The following is a 12,792-nucleotide window of genomic DNA, read 5'->3' as shown; positions in this document are numbered from 1 at the left end:
TAGTGATTACAGATTTTTTTTTCAAGAGCCAGATGTTTAAAAGTCTTGGCATGGTTTTAAAGTCAGTCCTGAAGGTTTCAGCTGAATTTACCCTGCATGTTTTAGACTCACTGGAATGATTGATTAGAGCCAGGAAGCTCAGACTCCCTCCAAAAGCAATGGAGGCATTTATCCAAGAACGGGGGCAGTCACTCGCAGTGTTTGCACGCCCCCTTTTGTTGGGAGGGAGCAGTTGTACCCTGCTACCTCTGGAAATCTGCCTTATTGGCCTGGCATCCTAAGGATGTGCCCACCTTGCTTAGTAGAGGCCATCTCCATTCTCAAAGCCAAGTAATGGAATGTATGCCTTTCTGGCATTTACAAAAGGCGATGCTTTTCCCAAAAGTCTGGATGTGCATGAAGGTATCTACCTTCAACTTTAAGAATTAAAAAAAATCTATTCCCCAAAATAGTTGTTTTTGTAGTCCTATCTTCTTACCCAGCTCCCACCATGCAATGCTAACATTCTCTTCTACTGGTCTGTCATAAACAACATGCCTTTGGGCATGTGATCATTTTCAAGTCATGTTATGACCGACCTCAGATCCCACAGAACAGTAACCTCAAAGTCAACTCAACAAGGCATTCTGTTCACTATCTATGACTCACAAAGTGCTGTGCCAGACACTATGGTAGATACAAGAAAAAAAATGTAAGAAATGTGTTTTAGCCTCTGAAGGCTTAAAACCAAAGTTAAGGAGATAGGATATATGCATTTGAAACACCTTAAGAACAATAAAAAACAGCATATAACCGAATGGTAAATGACAGCGGCATGATAATAGCAATTCCGCTCAGTTATTGAGACCTTCCTAAGGAACAGGCACCATGCTTAGGGCATTACATTTGTTATCTCATTTTAATCCTCCTAACAACCCTATGGGGTAGGTTCTATTAATATCTCCATTTTAGAGCTGAGGGAACTCAGATTTGCAAAGAGTAAATAATTTGCTGCTATATATTTGATAAAGGCAGGCAGGCAGAGCTAAGATTTTGTTCCCGACTTTTAATTTTAAAGACACTTCAAAGCTACAGGAAAGTTGAAAGAATAGTATAATATTCGTATGCTTCACCTAGATTCACCAACTGTTAACGTTTTACCACATTCTGCCTTATCATTCCCTGTCTCTACACACACACACACACACACACACACACACACACACACACACACCTACACATTTTTTTCTGAACTATTGGAGCATAAATTGCAGACATCATTCCACTTCACCTCTAAATACTTCAACGTGTACCTCCTAAGAACAAAGACATTTTCCCACAAAATGCCAATGCAGTTATCACATCTCACAAACTTAGCCAGAGGCAGCATTTGAACCCAGCTCTCACTCCAGAGTACAAATGGCAAGTTCCGTGAGAGTTCAGCAGAAGGAGCCATCAGTGCAGTCTGGGAATTACAGGATGGATTTTCTGTGGACCCTTACTCCTAATTATTCATAGCAATGGAAGAAAGGAGTTGGCCAAATAATCACAAAGCGTGCATAATCAAAAAACCAAATTCCATGGTTTTCGGAGTGTGTTCTATTTGGGTGGGAGGGGAATGACACAGATTTGCCTTCCTACTTAGTTTCTTCTCTGGCCAATATTAAAACTGGTCTTTCCCAACCACCCACTGACACTACAACTGGGGTAGCTACCCCAGAAGTTCTTTGGTTAAAACACAATAGCAGAAGTGGGAAGCAGCCGCCTAGCACAGGGAGATCAGCTCGGTGCTTTGTGTCCACCTAGAGGGGTGGGATAGGGAGGGTGGGAGGGAGACGCAAGAGGGAGGGGATATATGCCTATGTATAGCTGATTCACTTTGTTATACAGCAGAAACTAACACACCATTGTAAAGCAATTATACTCAAATAAAGATGTTAAAAAAAAAAGCACAATAGCAGAAAGTCCACTAAGTAGGTAAGCCATATACGAATAATAGAGAACTGACCACAAATTCCAGCTAAAAAGGAATTCTAGCTAGAAATTTTAGCCACAGGTCAGGGTTCAGTATCCACAATATAAATCTAGTCCTTGGTCAGTTATGTTAAGAGAGAGTTCCATGCACTGCCCTGTTCCAGAGGCCCAAGTCTACTCACCCAATAAAATTCCAGAAGCAGGGTGTTGCCCACTGCAGCCTGAAGGAGAAAGCAGGCCCTGTGCTGCAGATCAGCCAAAACCCCCTGAGGGGCTCTGACCTGGCTTTCTTCTTTCTTTTTATTCAGGGAAGCCAAATTTAGAAAGACTGTCAGATTAGACCAGTCCTGCGGTGCTTAATGACCTCCCTGAATGCAGTCACAGGAGAAATCTTGACCTTTTAAAATCCTTGATTTCGCTCAGTAATTTTAAGAAGCTAAAGCCCGCATCTGCATTTGCTTTGCTTTTCATGCTTTCACCAGACACTGCAAAAGTGAAAATCTTGCAAATCTCTGCGTCTCAGATGCCAAGGCAGGGACACCCCTTCATCGAACTGGGACTGGGAGAGATGCCCTACTGGACCTTCTGGGTAGCCAGCGTTAGGTCACACTTTTGCGCTCTCTCCAGACCTTTTGGTTTGGGGCAGACACAATCTGATCAGCAGTATCTATGAATCCATGCAAGGTGAGCCATGTTATGACTGGGATCCAGTGTGTATACGCAACCTTTGGTGGGGACTTCTATCTCATGGGCATCCCTTGAGATCGCACAACTTTAAAGACATTCTTGCTCTTTCTGTTTGTGACCCCAGACTTGCTTAGGGAGTAAATCGTTTCCCTTGAGATTTAACAGGAACAAACGGGTCAAAAAATAGTGTTCAGGTTGAGGTGGGAATACTTGCAGCCTTGCTATTTAAATTCCCTTTGAGGCTTCACCTCTCTCTCCCTCCCTCTGTTCCTCCCTGCCCTCAGCCTGCAGATCTAAAATGCCAGAAAGCGACTCCTTTACATCTCCTTCCCAGAGCTGTTGAGTGTCCTTCCCCGGCTGGATCAAAGTCTCTAACTCCTCAGGGCTTCCGCTCCAAGTTACTCCTCACACTCGTCAGCCCTGCAGGGACACAGGGAGGCTAAGAAAGAGCATCTGGTATTTTGCACTAAGGATGCTGTGGTGGCGGGAAGTTGGAGGCAGAGGAAAAAGGGAGAGTTAGTTCCTAACCATGTAAGGAACAAGCTCAGCCCTTTTTGGAACTAGTTCAGAAGACAGCGAGAGGCCTCCGAGAAGAAACTTCATCTGGCTGGTGATTGCACTGGCCGGTGGCTTTGGGGCTGCGTGCGCGTGGGCGCTCGGCGTACAGAGCTGCCCCCACGTGGCAGCCCCCAAGGGCAGGCCCACAGCGCGGGCTCCCAGGCACCCCAGCGGACAGGGCGCGTAACCGGCCTCCGGCTCCCTGGGAGGCACCATGGCTGGGTTTTATGGTTGCCTGAAGACTCCAGAGTAAGTGGTGGGCGCAGTAAGCACTGCAACCGGACTGCACGGAGGGCAGAGTGGCAGAACGCCGGCCGCCGGTGCGGGCACCGCTTCCCGCCCCATCGGGGCGCCCGCCGCGAAGAGGAGCAACTGTGAGCCAGCCGAGGGCGCGCGGCGGGGAACGCGCCGTCCCCGGGGCTCGAACTCGCGGCGACGCGCCTGCCGCGTGCGGGCGGCCCGCTCCTAGGAGGGCTCGCGCAGGTGTGCGTGCGTGTGCGCGTGCGTGGGAGAGCGGCGGCGGGGGCGCGGGCGCGGGGCGCGCGCTTCCAGGACTCGGCCGGCCTGGAGGGGGCGGGGCGGGGCGGGGTGGCTGGACCCAGAGGTTCCCGACTTGCAGGCTTTCTGCTTTCCGCCGCCGTCTCCACCTGGCTCACCTGAGTCCCCGGGAGCTTGGGCAAGAAATGGGAGAAAGAGGAGGGAAAGGAGGAGAGAGGGATGGAAAGAGAGAGGGAAATTCGGGGGAGTGGAGAAAATCACCTCAAATTTTCTGAGTTGTCTTAATTTTCTAAATCTGTTCCAAGCTGTACAATACGCAGTCTCCCACTTATTTGATGTGGCGTTAGCTCCAGTTTATGCTCACTACGTGTCCATGGAGGTGATTTTGGATGTCGTGTGTACGTATTTCAAGCAGTGACAGCAGGAAGAAGCACCATAGATCTAGTCATATGGTTGATGAGTGGGTGTGCAGTTATTTGCAATTTCCGTTCATGAAGCTAACACTCTTCTCCCTCAGCTATCACAATCTGGAATCATGCCAGAAACTCACCTCACTCATTGCAGGTCTCCAGCAGTCGAGAGTTGCACGGGTTCGGCGGGTCCCTGCAGTCCTCTGCCTTCATGGAAAGGCACCGTGTGGCAGGGACCGGACAGGGCCTGGCCTGCAGGCCCACCGTGGTATTCCATGTGATTTTTCGTGGCACTCCATTTGAGGCGCCAAAGACGGGAGGTTCACGCATGGAGGCGTGGGTAGCCCCTTCTGCGGCTTCCTCACGGTTGGCACCAGAGCGCGCTCCCGCGCTTCCGGTGGGGCATGGGCCTGGACTCTTGAAACTTGAAAAGCGTCCTTGCAACTGTTTTATCACCCCAGCTCCCGGGCTCACTGTTGTGCCCTCAACCTCTGGCCTCAGATGGATGCTGTGGAAATTATAGGCTTTCTCTGTGGAACTCGCCATAGCACCAGATGACAGAGAGGTAGACGGTGAAGCCTTTGGGAGGAGGAGGGAGGTGACGGTCCTTACAGTGGGAGATGCTAAGGGCATTGTTGCTGCTCCCAGGTGGTGTGCAAGCCCTTCCTCCCTGGGGTTCAGTGCTGGCTTCTATTAGATCCTCCTGCTTGCAAATGCAGCAGGGGCCCTTCGTCCGAATGTCCACTTTCCATGCAGGGGATCTGGGCCAGCCTGAGGTCTTTGGGGGTGGAAAAAGGGGACTCAGTGGCCCAAATGGCCACTTCCTGTGGCCACCGTTATAGGCCCGAGCTCATCTGATGATTTATGGAATCTGGGCTGAAGGAATAAGAGAAATGATAAGAGAGCATTTGAGGAGATTATTATAGAGTCAAGGCTTCTATAAATAAGAGGCTTGGAGTCCCTCGCGGGACCTAGACGGTATGGAGACTCAGTAAGCAGTCAAAAATATTGTGCACCTGCTCTGTAGCAAGCTTTGTGCTGAGCATCGTGGAAGAAACTTACGCTTTCCTCTCCCGGAACCAAGCGAGCACAGTGCCTGGCACCAATATTTGCTGAAGGAATGTTGTTGACTGAACCAAGATGTCCTTGAGGAGCTTGCCTTTTTAGGGAGTTGTCGGCCCGTCAGCAGCAGTTTGCAGGAGGTGGGGTGGGAGGTGTAGGCTCAGTAGGACAGAATGTAAAGGAGGACAGGAGATAGACAAGCCTGGGGCGACAAGTGGGAGAGAGACCAGAAGAAGGAGGCGACAGGAATGGAAACATAAAGCAGAATTTGGGTTAGTGGAGAAAATCACCTTACGTTTTCTGAGTTGTCTTCATTTTTGAAATTTGTTCCAACCTGTACAATATGCAGTCTTCCAGTTATTTGATGTGGCGTTAGGGTCCCTTCTCTGAGCTTTTTCGAGGGGGTAGTGGGAGAGGAAGACCAGGAGGGAAATTGGGCTGCTGGAACATTCACTGCTCCCCCTGTGAGCCTTGGGTTTCCTGCCACCCTCTATCCCCTCAACACCCCCCCCGAGGGGGGTTTCCTAGAATCACAGCTTGGCCACCTCAGGAGAGTTGCACCCTTTCAAGGAAGCCCAGTAGGCTTTGAAAGTTGAATTTGGGTGGAAACACAGTATTGGTTCACAGTTTCCTCTGCACATCACAGTTGCAGTCTAGATTTTATATACAGGTAGCTACATTTATGATATGAGTTGGAGCTGTTTGGCAAGCGGCGGAAATATGTTCAGAGGCATCCATATCCTTATAGGCTTGACTCCGTGCCACTAGCCCCACTGGCCCCTCACTGTAACCAAGTGAGTTGCCAGGGTACCGGTTTTGGTGTTTAAATTCGGAACTAGCTCTTGTTAGATATAGCTCTTGCTTAAGATAACTAGCTGTTAAGTTCTGTTCTTTTCATAGACATAGAATGACAGCAGGTGACAGGCAAATTATCAAGGGATCAATTAATATGTGTATTGGTAGAAGGGAGAAAATAGTAGGCTTCTTGAGTTATGCGAGACCGTTTTGTACAAGTACATGAGGAGATGGAGGAAAAGCCCAAGAACTGTCTTAACCAGACAAGATCCTGTAATGGTGGGATGGGTGAAAATGTCTTCATTTTTAAGGGTGAGGAAACCGGACCCCAAAGATGTTAAGTGATTCTCCTTGGGTCACACAGTCAATGACAAATGTAAGATTAGAGTCCTTGGTACCCCGTCTTCCGGTGTAGAGCTGTACAGCCTGGGAAAGAGGAAAAATCATCCCCTGAGCAAAGGATGAAAAGCATGCATCATGGGATACAGTGGCCCCTCAGTGGGCTGCTGCAGATGTCGATTCAGCCCGAGGCAAAATAGTGAGCTAGGGCAGCTTTGGTTTTGGCAACCTCAGTCTGTCCTGTCACAACCCTTTCCCATTTCATCCCCTTCCCTCTCCGGGTGCTCTGGGCCTGAATCTTGCCCTCCTCTCCCAGCCTCTTGTGTCCCAGGTTGTGGACTCCCCTTGGCTAACACATTGCCGTCCTGCGGCCCAGGGGCTAGCTCTTGGCCAGACTGGCCGACGGATGCTAGGTTAGTGGGCCTGGATGGATTACTCCAGACGATGTGCATTTCGATATGACCTGGATGCATTTGTGTCACTCTGATGCTCGGGGGTCATCAGGGGGAGTTTGCAGGTTGGTGGGTCCCTCACATCATGCTGGCCAGCTTCTTCTACTCTAAGAGCAGGATGCAGGAAGCTGAGGCTGAGCGCTTCTGCCACAAGCCCCTGACCCCCAACCAGGGAAGAACTATTGTAATTGATGTGCCAGTCTTCTCCCCTTGGCTGCAAAACTTCCCTGATGCCCCCCAAAGCAGTGCAGGCTGCTATTTGAGATTAGAGGACACACATGTTGACTTTTTCTGAATTCCAGTTGTTGGTAGTCAGGGGGCCCATGCATTCTTTCTTGGCCCTGGGTAGCCCCCTGGCACCCAGATGCTGGAGGAGACCTACCCCCACGTCCTTCCAGTGGCTGACGGTTTCAGGGCTATCTCCCCTCCCACCTGCAATCTGTTCTCCTGAACCCAAGGCCGACCTGCATCCGGGGAGCTATGATGAACCTGAAGCCTGGCTGCATTTGACCTTCCAGCTGGGGCAGGCAAATATGAACTAGCAGAAAGCACCAGAAATGTGCACGTAGCTGCAGCCCCTCAGCCTGCCAGCGCAGACCCAACCTCCACTCCTTACTGTTATTAAGAGTGTTTAATGTGGTCATTAGAGATCCCTGTGGCACTTTGCATCCTTCTCTCCTTCCCTTCTTCCGTTTTTTTTTTTTTTTTTTTTGCTTCTTCTAGTTTTAGAAGAAAAGCTATTAACTCCAGCTCCCCTGGCAAGGGGCCCAGACTGGCTATTGCATTTTGCTAACCTGCATTCACCCTGTGGCATCTGTCTGAGGCCCTGTCCATTCATGAGCATGATAAGGGAGCCATGGGGTGGCAGGTGCCTACCCAGGGGGCGCCGCCCTAGGCCCCCAGCCTCACCCTCTGCTGGGGAGGTGGGGAGAAAGCCGGCTCTCTGGAAAGTTCTTGAATAAACTACTTGCCATATTTACCGGTTTACCAAAACTTTGTCTCCTTTGACTATAACATCATTAAAATATTTAATTCTTTGTGAAACTTCATTTAGGAGGGAATGATTATAAAAGCGTTCAGAGATTTCTCTGAAGATGCGGTTGACAAATTCCATTTGGTCTTTAGCAGCTTTCTAAGGAGTGTTCCATTTGTTGAAAGGAGCTTTAGCTTCCTTGGGAATGTACGAAAAATGTGGAAAAGTATATTATTTCATCAGTAACCAAAATTTCAGCATTTTGTATGGGAATGTTTACACTAGTTTCTTTTGAATCCCTTGAAAGCCCATATTCTGTTGGGTCAACTTTAGCATTTGGGGGATTCTTTCACCAGTTTCTCAAATAGCACAATATTTTGTTATTTCTGGAAATTGGTAGCCAAAATGCAGTATGTGATGTGATTGCTCCTGTGGTTTCCTCATTGATTTTCTACGCTGACATTCCTTTAGCTTTTTAAACCAATTCATTTCTTATCCTTCCTTGGCAATTTCATAGTTATGGTTAATGGAGAGCAAATTGGAGGAACTAATCGTACAGTACATTGCAGTGATCCCTTCTTGGCATCTTCACGCTCATCCTGCTGCGTTAAATGGTCTTACTCTTTCATGAAATCTTCAATAGCTTTTAAACCCACTCATTCACTGCAAATTACTGTATAGACTGTGATTCACTAGAAAAAAATGAGTGTCAGTGAAATGGCTTGTCTTCAGGAGGCTAAGGTAAGGTAATGATAAGATTTGCCATTTGATTCTTCAAATACATACGCTAACCTTAACCCAGAGGTTCTTAGCAGAGGTGTGGGGAGCAGTTTGGCTCCCCCAGGGGATGGTTGGCAATATCTGAAGACTTGTCCAGTCATCAAGACTAGGGGGAAGGTGTGCTACTGGCACCAAATGTCAACAGTGTCAGGATTGAGAAACCCTGCCTTCAGTGAATAACATTTTACCAAAGTAGAAGTCTGGGGAGGCCCGCCCTTAAGTGTTTAGAGCAGCACTCTCCAATAGAAGTTTCTGTGGTGATGGAAATGTCCTCTATCTGTGCTGTCCAATGCTATAGCCACTAGCCACGTGTGGCTATTGAGCAAATGTGGTGCAGCCAATGTGACTGAGGAACTGAGATTTTAATTTTATTTCACTTTAATGAGTTTAAAGTTAAATAACCCCATGTGGCTAGTGGCTTCCATATTGGACTCAGCTTTAGAGGCGCTGTAGTCTAGTGGAGTGTGGTTCAGGGATCAGAGAGTCCTGGGCTTGGGTCCCCTGTCTACCACTTCCTAGCTTTGTGGCCTTGTGTATGTTCCTCTAAGCCTTCTGAGCCCCAGTTTCCTCAGCTGTAAAATGGGGATAATAATGGGACCTAGTCCTCGAAGGATTATGGTATCCACTGAGAAATAATGCATGAGAACTGAAGCATGTAGTGCAGTGCCCAGCACAGTAAGAGTTTGAGAGATGTTAGTAATTATTGCCAGAGATTTATGATTAATATGGTAATTGTCATCATGTAAATAGGGCTTCTGCAGGGCTTACAAATGGGTCCTCCCCTGGGGTATTATTTAAAGGTCACTTCAGAAGCAGAGCCCTAACACTCAGCTCTCACAGCATTACCATAGATGTGTCCCCATGCCTTTTTGGGGCCTTGGTTTTCTTATCTGTAAAATGGGAATAATAAAAATAACAATGTCGCTTCCCTGTTTATGTCACAGAATTGTCTGGACGGTCAAATGGATGTGGAAGTTCTTTGAAGAGCACAGGGCCGTCTATAAGTATAAGGTTTATGTTATAAGTTTGCTCACAAGTGTGCTTTTGTTTACATTCGGTGCAAAAGTTCTGCCTTGGTAGAACCATCTTAAGTTCAGAATGGGAGCGCCTGAATCGGGGAGGTTGTATTGGAGAGCAGCAGAAGTTCGGAGCTCTTCACAATGTCAGGCCTTCCTCAGTCTGACACCCAGCCAGTAATGTGGCGGGAGAGCCCAGGTACCACTTTAAGGATACGTGGAAGTTTGGCGTTTGGGGTTGGGAAACCAGAGCAGTGTATGGACCAGCCTGGCCCCCAGGCTGCTAATGAAGGAGCAAGGCATCTGGCCCAAAAGGAGAGAAGACGGCACCTCACAGCAGCTTACGGTGTGCTATCGAAGGCCACGCTGCCCCAGGGCACAGCCACCTGGCATAGTGTCTGGCCTGAGAGATACACACGTACAATTGCTGAACGTATTTGGCACCATATAGAGAAATGAGCATGGGGCTTTGGAGTCAGACATGGGCTTGAATCCTCACAATGCTACTTACTAGCTGTGTGGCCATGGGTGACTGCCAGAGCCTTCCTGGGCCTCAGTTGTCTCATCTGTAAAATGGAGAGATGTAGATGTTCAAAATGAGGAATGGAAACAAGAAAAAAGAAAAAGAAGAGATACAGACATGGGAAAGTCTAGATAAGAAAAAGAAGAGATACAGACATGGGAAAGTCTAGATATGGATAGGAAAAAAGCAACAAATGGTAGGCACTGTGTTTCAGAAAAGATTCTACTAAAGACTGATAAAGTCATGTTACATTTTCACATCGACAAGGTCATTATGCCTATCCCGGGGGCCTCATGACCCAGGGACCAGCCCATCCTGTAAGCTGTGGGTCATGGTTACTTCCCCTTCCTTATTGCATCCAGATCTCCCCTTTCCATAAGCCCAACTGTTCTGGAAGAATGGAGAGGAAAGTAAGTCAGAGGGAGACTCTTCTGAGCCCCATGGAGGTTAGGGAACAGAAAGGGCCCTGGGAACCCAGGCATATCTGCCTGTTCACATTTTGAGCAGAGCCCAGTAGGTAAGGCAGGAAAAGTCTACTCTCCTGGGTTTGCGTAAAACGTATGAACAGAGGTTTCTGGACTAGTTCACTATTCATTTGTGATACTTGGAGGGGGTCTTTAGAAGCCCTTTAAGGGAATGAGATGGAAAAAAAATCCCCACTAAACCTTCATCTTCAGTCTTTGAAGGACATAATTTTACTTTTACTTGTGAAAAGTGTTTGTTCCTTCTGTGCCTGTGGTTTCCGAAGCCAAATGTCAATGACCTGAAGACCTTATTTCATGTAGAAATGGCCTATGTTTGCTTATTCAGAATTGAAGGAAATTCTGAGATGAGATATTAATTCTCTGATAGGGATGAACTCCTGATTTGAAAAAAAAACTTTTAAAAATTTCTTTCAAAGGTGAAGAAAAAATGAATGGTGAATTTTAAATCAAATCTCCTGTGACCCTGTACATTTTTTTTAAATGGGAAAAATAGCTTAGGTTTCTAAACAAGCTAAAAGTAGGAGCATTTTCTGAAAATATCAACAGGCTTCTGAAGGCTGGTCCCCTGATGGCCAACTCAAGCAAGGCTTATAGGGGGCCTCTTCAAAATCTGGCTTCTTTAGGGATGAACTGGGAACTTTGATTGATTGTCTCGATGAATCATAGGATCCTGGAATGCCTGGGCTAACAGGACCCCTAGATCCAAGTCTAGCCCAATCCCTTACTTCTTAGGTGAGGAAACTGCAGCCCAGAGAGAGGACTCAGTGTGCCCGAGGCCTCACAGCTAATTCATAGCAGGGCTGGGGTGTCAACTCTCCATCAGCTGCTCTAGGACTCATTGGAGGTTCAAGTCTTAGAGATGTTCATTAGAAAAACAAAATGCTTTCCTTTGCGGCCACAGTTCTCTCTAGATGTCATTCGAGTTGCTTTTTCTTCACCACCACATCCATTTCTTATGGCTCCCATTTCAGCTTTTCTGTTCCAGCCAGGCCCAGTAGCCAACATGAGTTATAGCAGGGTCTCCTTAAAGCGGGGTGTTTGAACTCTGTACCTCAGCATCACCCGGGAACTTACGGAACATGCAGATCTCTGGGCCCCGTCCCAATGGAAGAATCAGAATCCCTGGGGGTGAGGTCCCTGGAATCAGTGATTGTCACGCAGGCTGGTGACTTACAGCCTTTCTCCTCGAACCCATTTCTCGCACCATTGTCCATATCTGTACTAGTAGTTTTAAAAACCCTGCTATTTCTTTTCTTTTTTTAAATTGAAATATAGTTGATTTACAAAGTTGTGTTAGTTTCAGGTGTACAGCAGAGTGATTCAGATATATATAGATATATATATAGATATATTCTTTTTCAGATTCTTTTTTAAAAATTTTTATTTATTTATTTTTGGCCACGCCTCGCAGCTTGTGGGATCTTAGCTCCCTGACCAGGGATCGAACCCGTGCCCCCTGCATTGGAAGCACGGAGTCTTAACCACTGGACCGCCAGGGAGGTCCCTCAGATTCTTTTCGATTGTAGGTTTTTACAAGATACTGGTTATAGTTCCCTGTGCTATACAACAGGTCCTTGTTGTTTATCTATTTTATACATAATAGTGTGTTTCTGTTAATCCCTATCTCCTAATTTATCCCTCCCCCCCACCCCCACTATTTCTTGAGCACTTACTTTGTACCAGGTGCTGTGCTATTTTTCATGCATTATCTCATGTATTCCTCAGATGCTGGCTCCGTGCTTCCCTCTCACTCTCAAGTGGACCACAGAGCAGTGTCCAGCCTGGGAAGGGGCCGGCCACCTCGCACCGCCACGTAAGCACCACCCCCCGGGCACTGCTCCCAGGGTGGCTTTTTTGTCCCCAGGCCATTCTGACTAGGGATTCTTACACCTTAAAGTTGAAGGAAGCCTGGTAGCTTTCTTCCTTCCTGGGTCTCACTGCCACTTTTCTTTTCCTATGAGGTGGTCACCCGGGTGGGAAGAGCCTCGCACACATCACTGACTTCTTCCCTGCCGGGAGTGACGGCAGCCGAATGAGGGAATGAGTGTGAGGTTGCCCTGAGCGCTGTGCGTGGGGATCCCCTCTGCTTCTGCGGCCCGCAGTGAACACCAGAGGGAACCAGGAATCTCCTTTCTGCCCTGGGCAATCTGGGCCTTTCTCTCCTCCCCTACCAGCTGCCATCTAGCCTGGCCCAGCTGTGGGCCCTCTTTTAGGGGGTCCCTCTTTCTCCACCCTCTTGGTGTCCTGTCTAGTCCCAGGCC

General features: G+C 47.9%; 1 protein-coding gene across 1 annotated transcript in view; it reads left to right on the top strand.

Moving 5' to 3' along the window:
- The first annotated feature begins 1,836 nt into the window (after positions 1-1,836).
- KIAA1210 overlaps positions 1,837-12,792 on the top strand; it is a 51,873-nt gene continuing 40,917 nt past the window's right edge. Inside the window, exons 1-2 of the mRNA XM_082377019.1 lie at positions 1,837-3,447; positions 12,257-12,344. The gene's annotated coding sequence lies outside the window, so the exon portion shown is untranslated. The remainder of the gene's footprint in view (positions 3,448-12,256; positions 12,345-12,792) is intronic.

This window comes from Balaenoptera borealis (genome assembly GCF_965194805.1).
Source record: "Balaenoptera borealis genome assembly, chromosome: X".
Taxonomy (NCBI): domain Eukaryota; kingdom Metazoa; phylum Chordata; class Mammalia; order Artiodactyla; family Balaenopteridae; genus Balaenoptera; species Balaenoptera borealis.
Note: the sequence above shows the minus strand (reverse complement) of the source record. Positions and strands in the feature narration are given on the sequence as shown.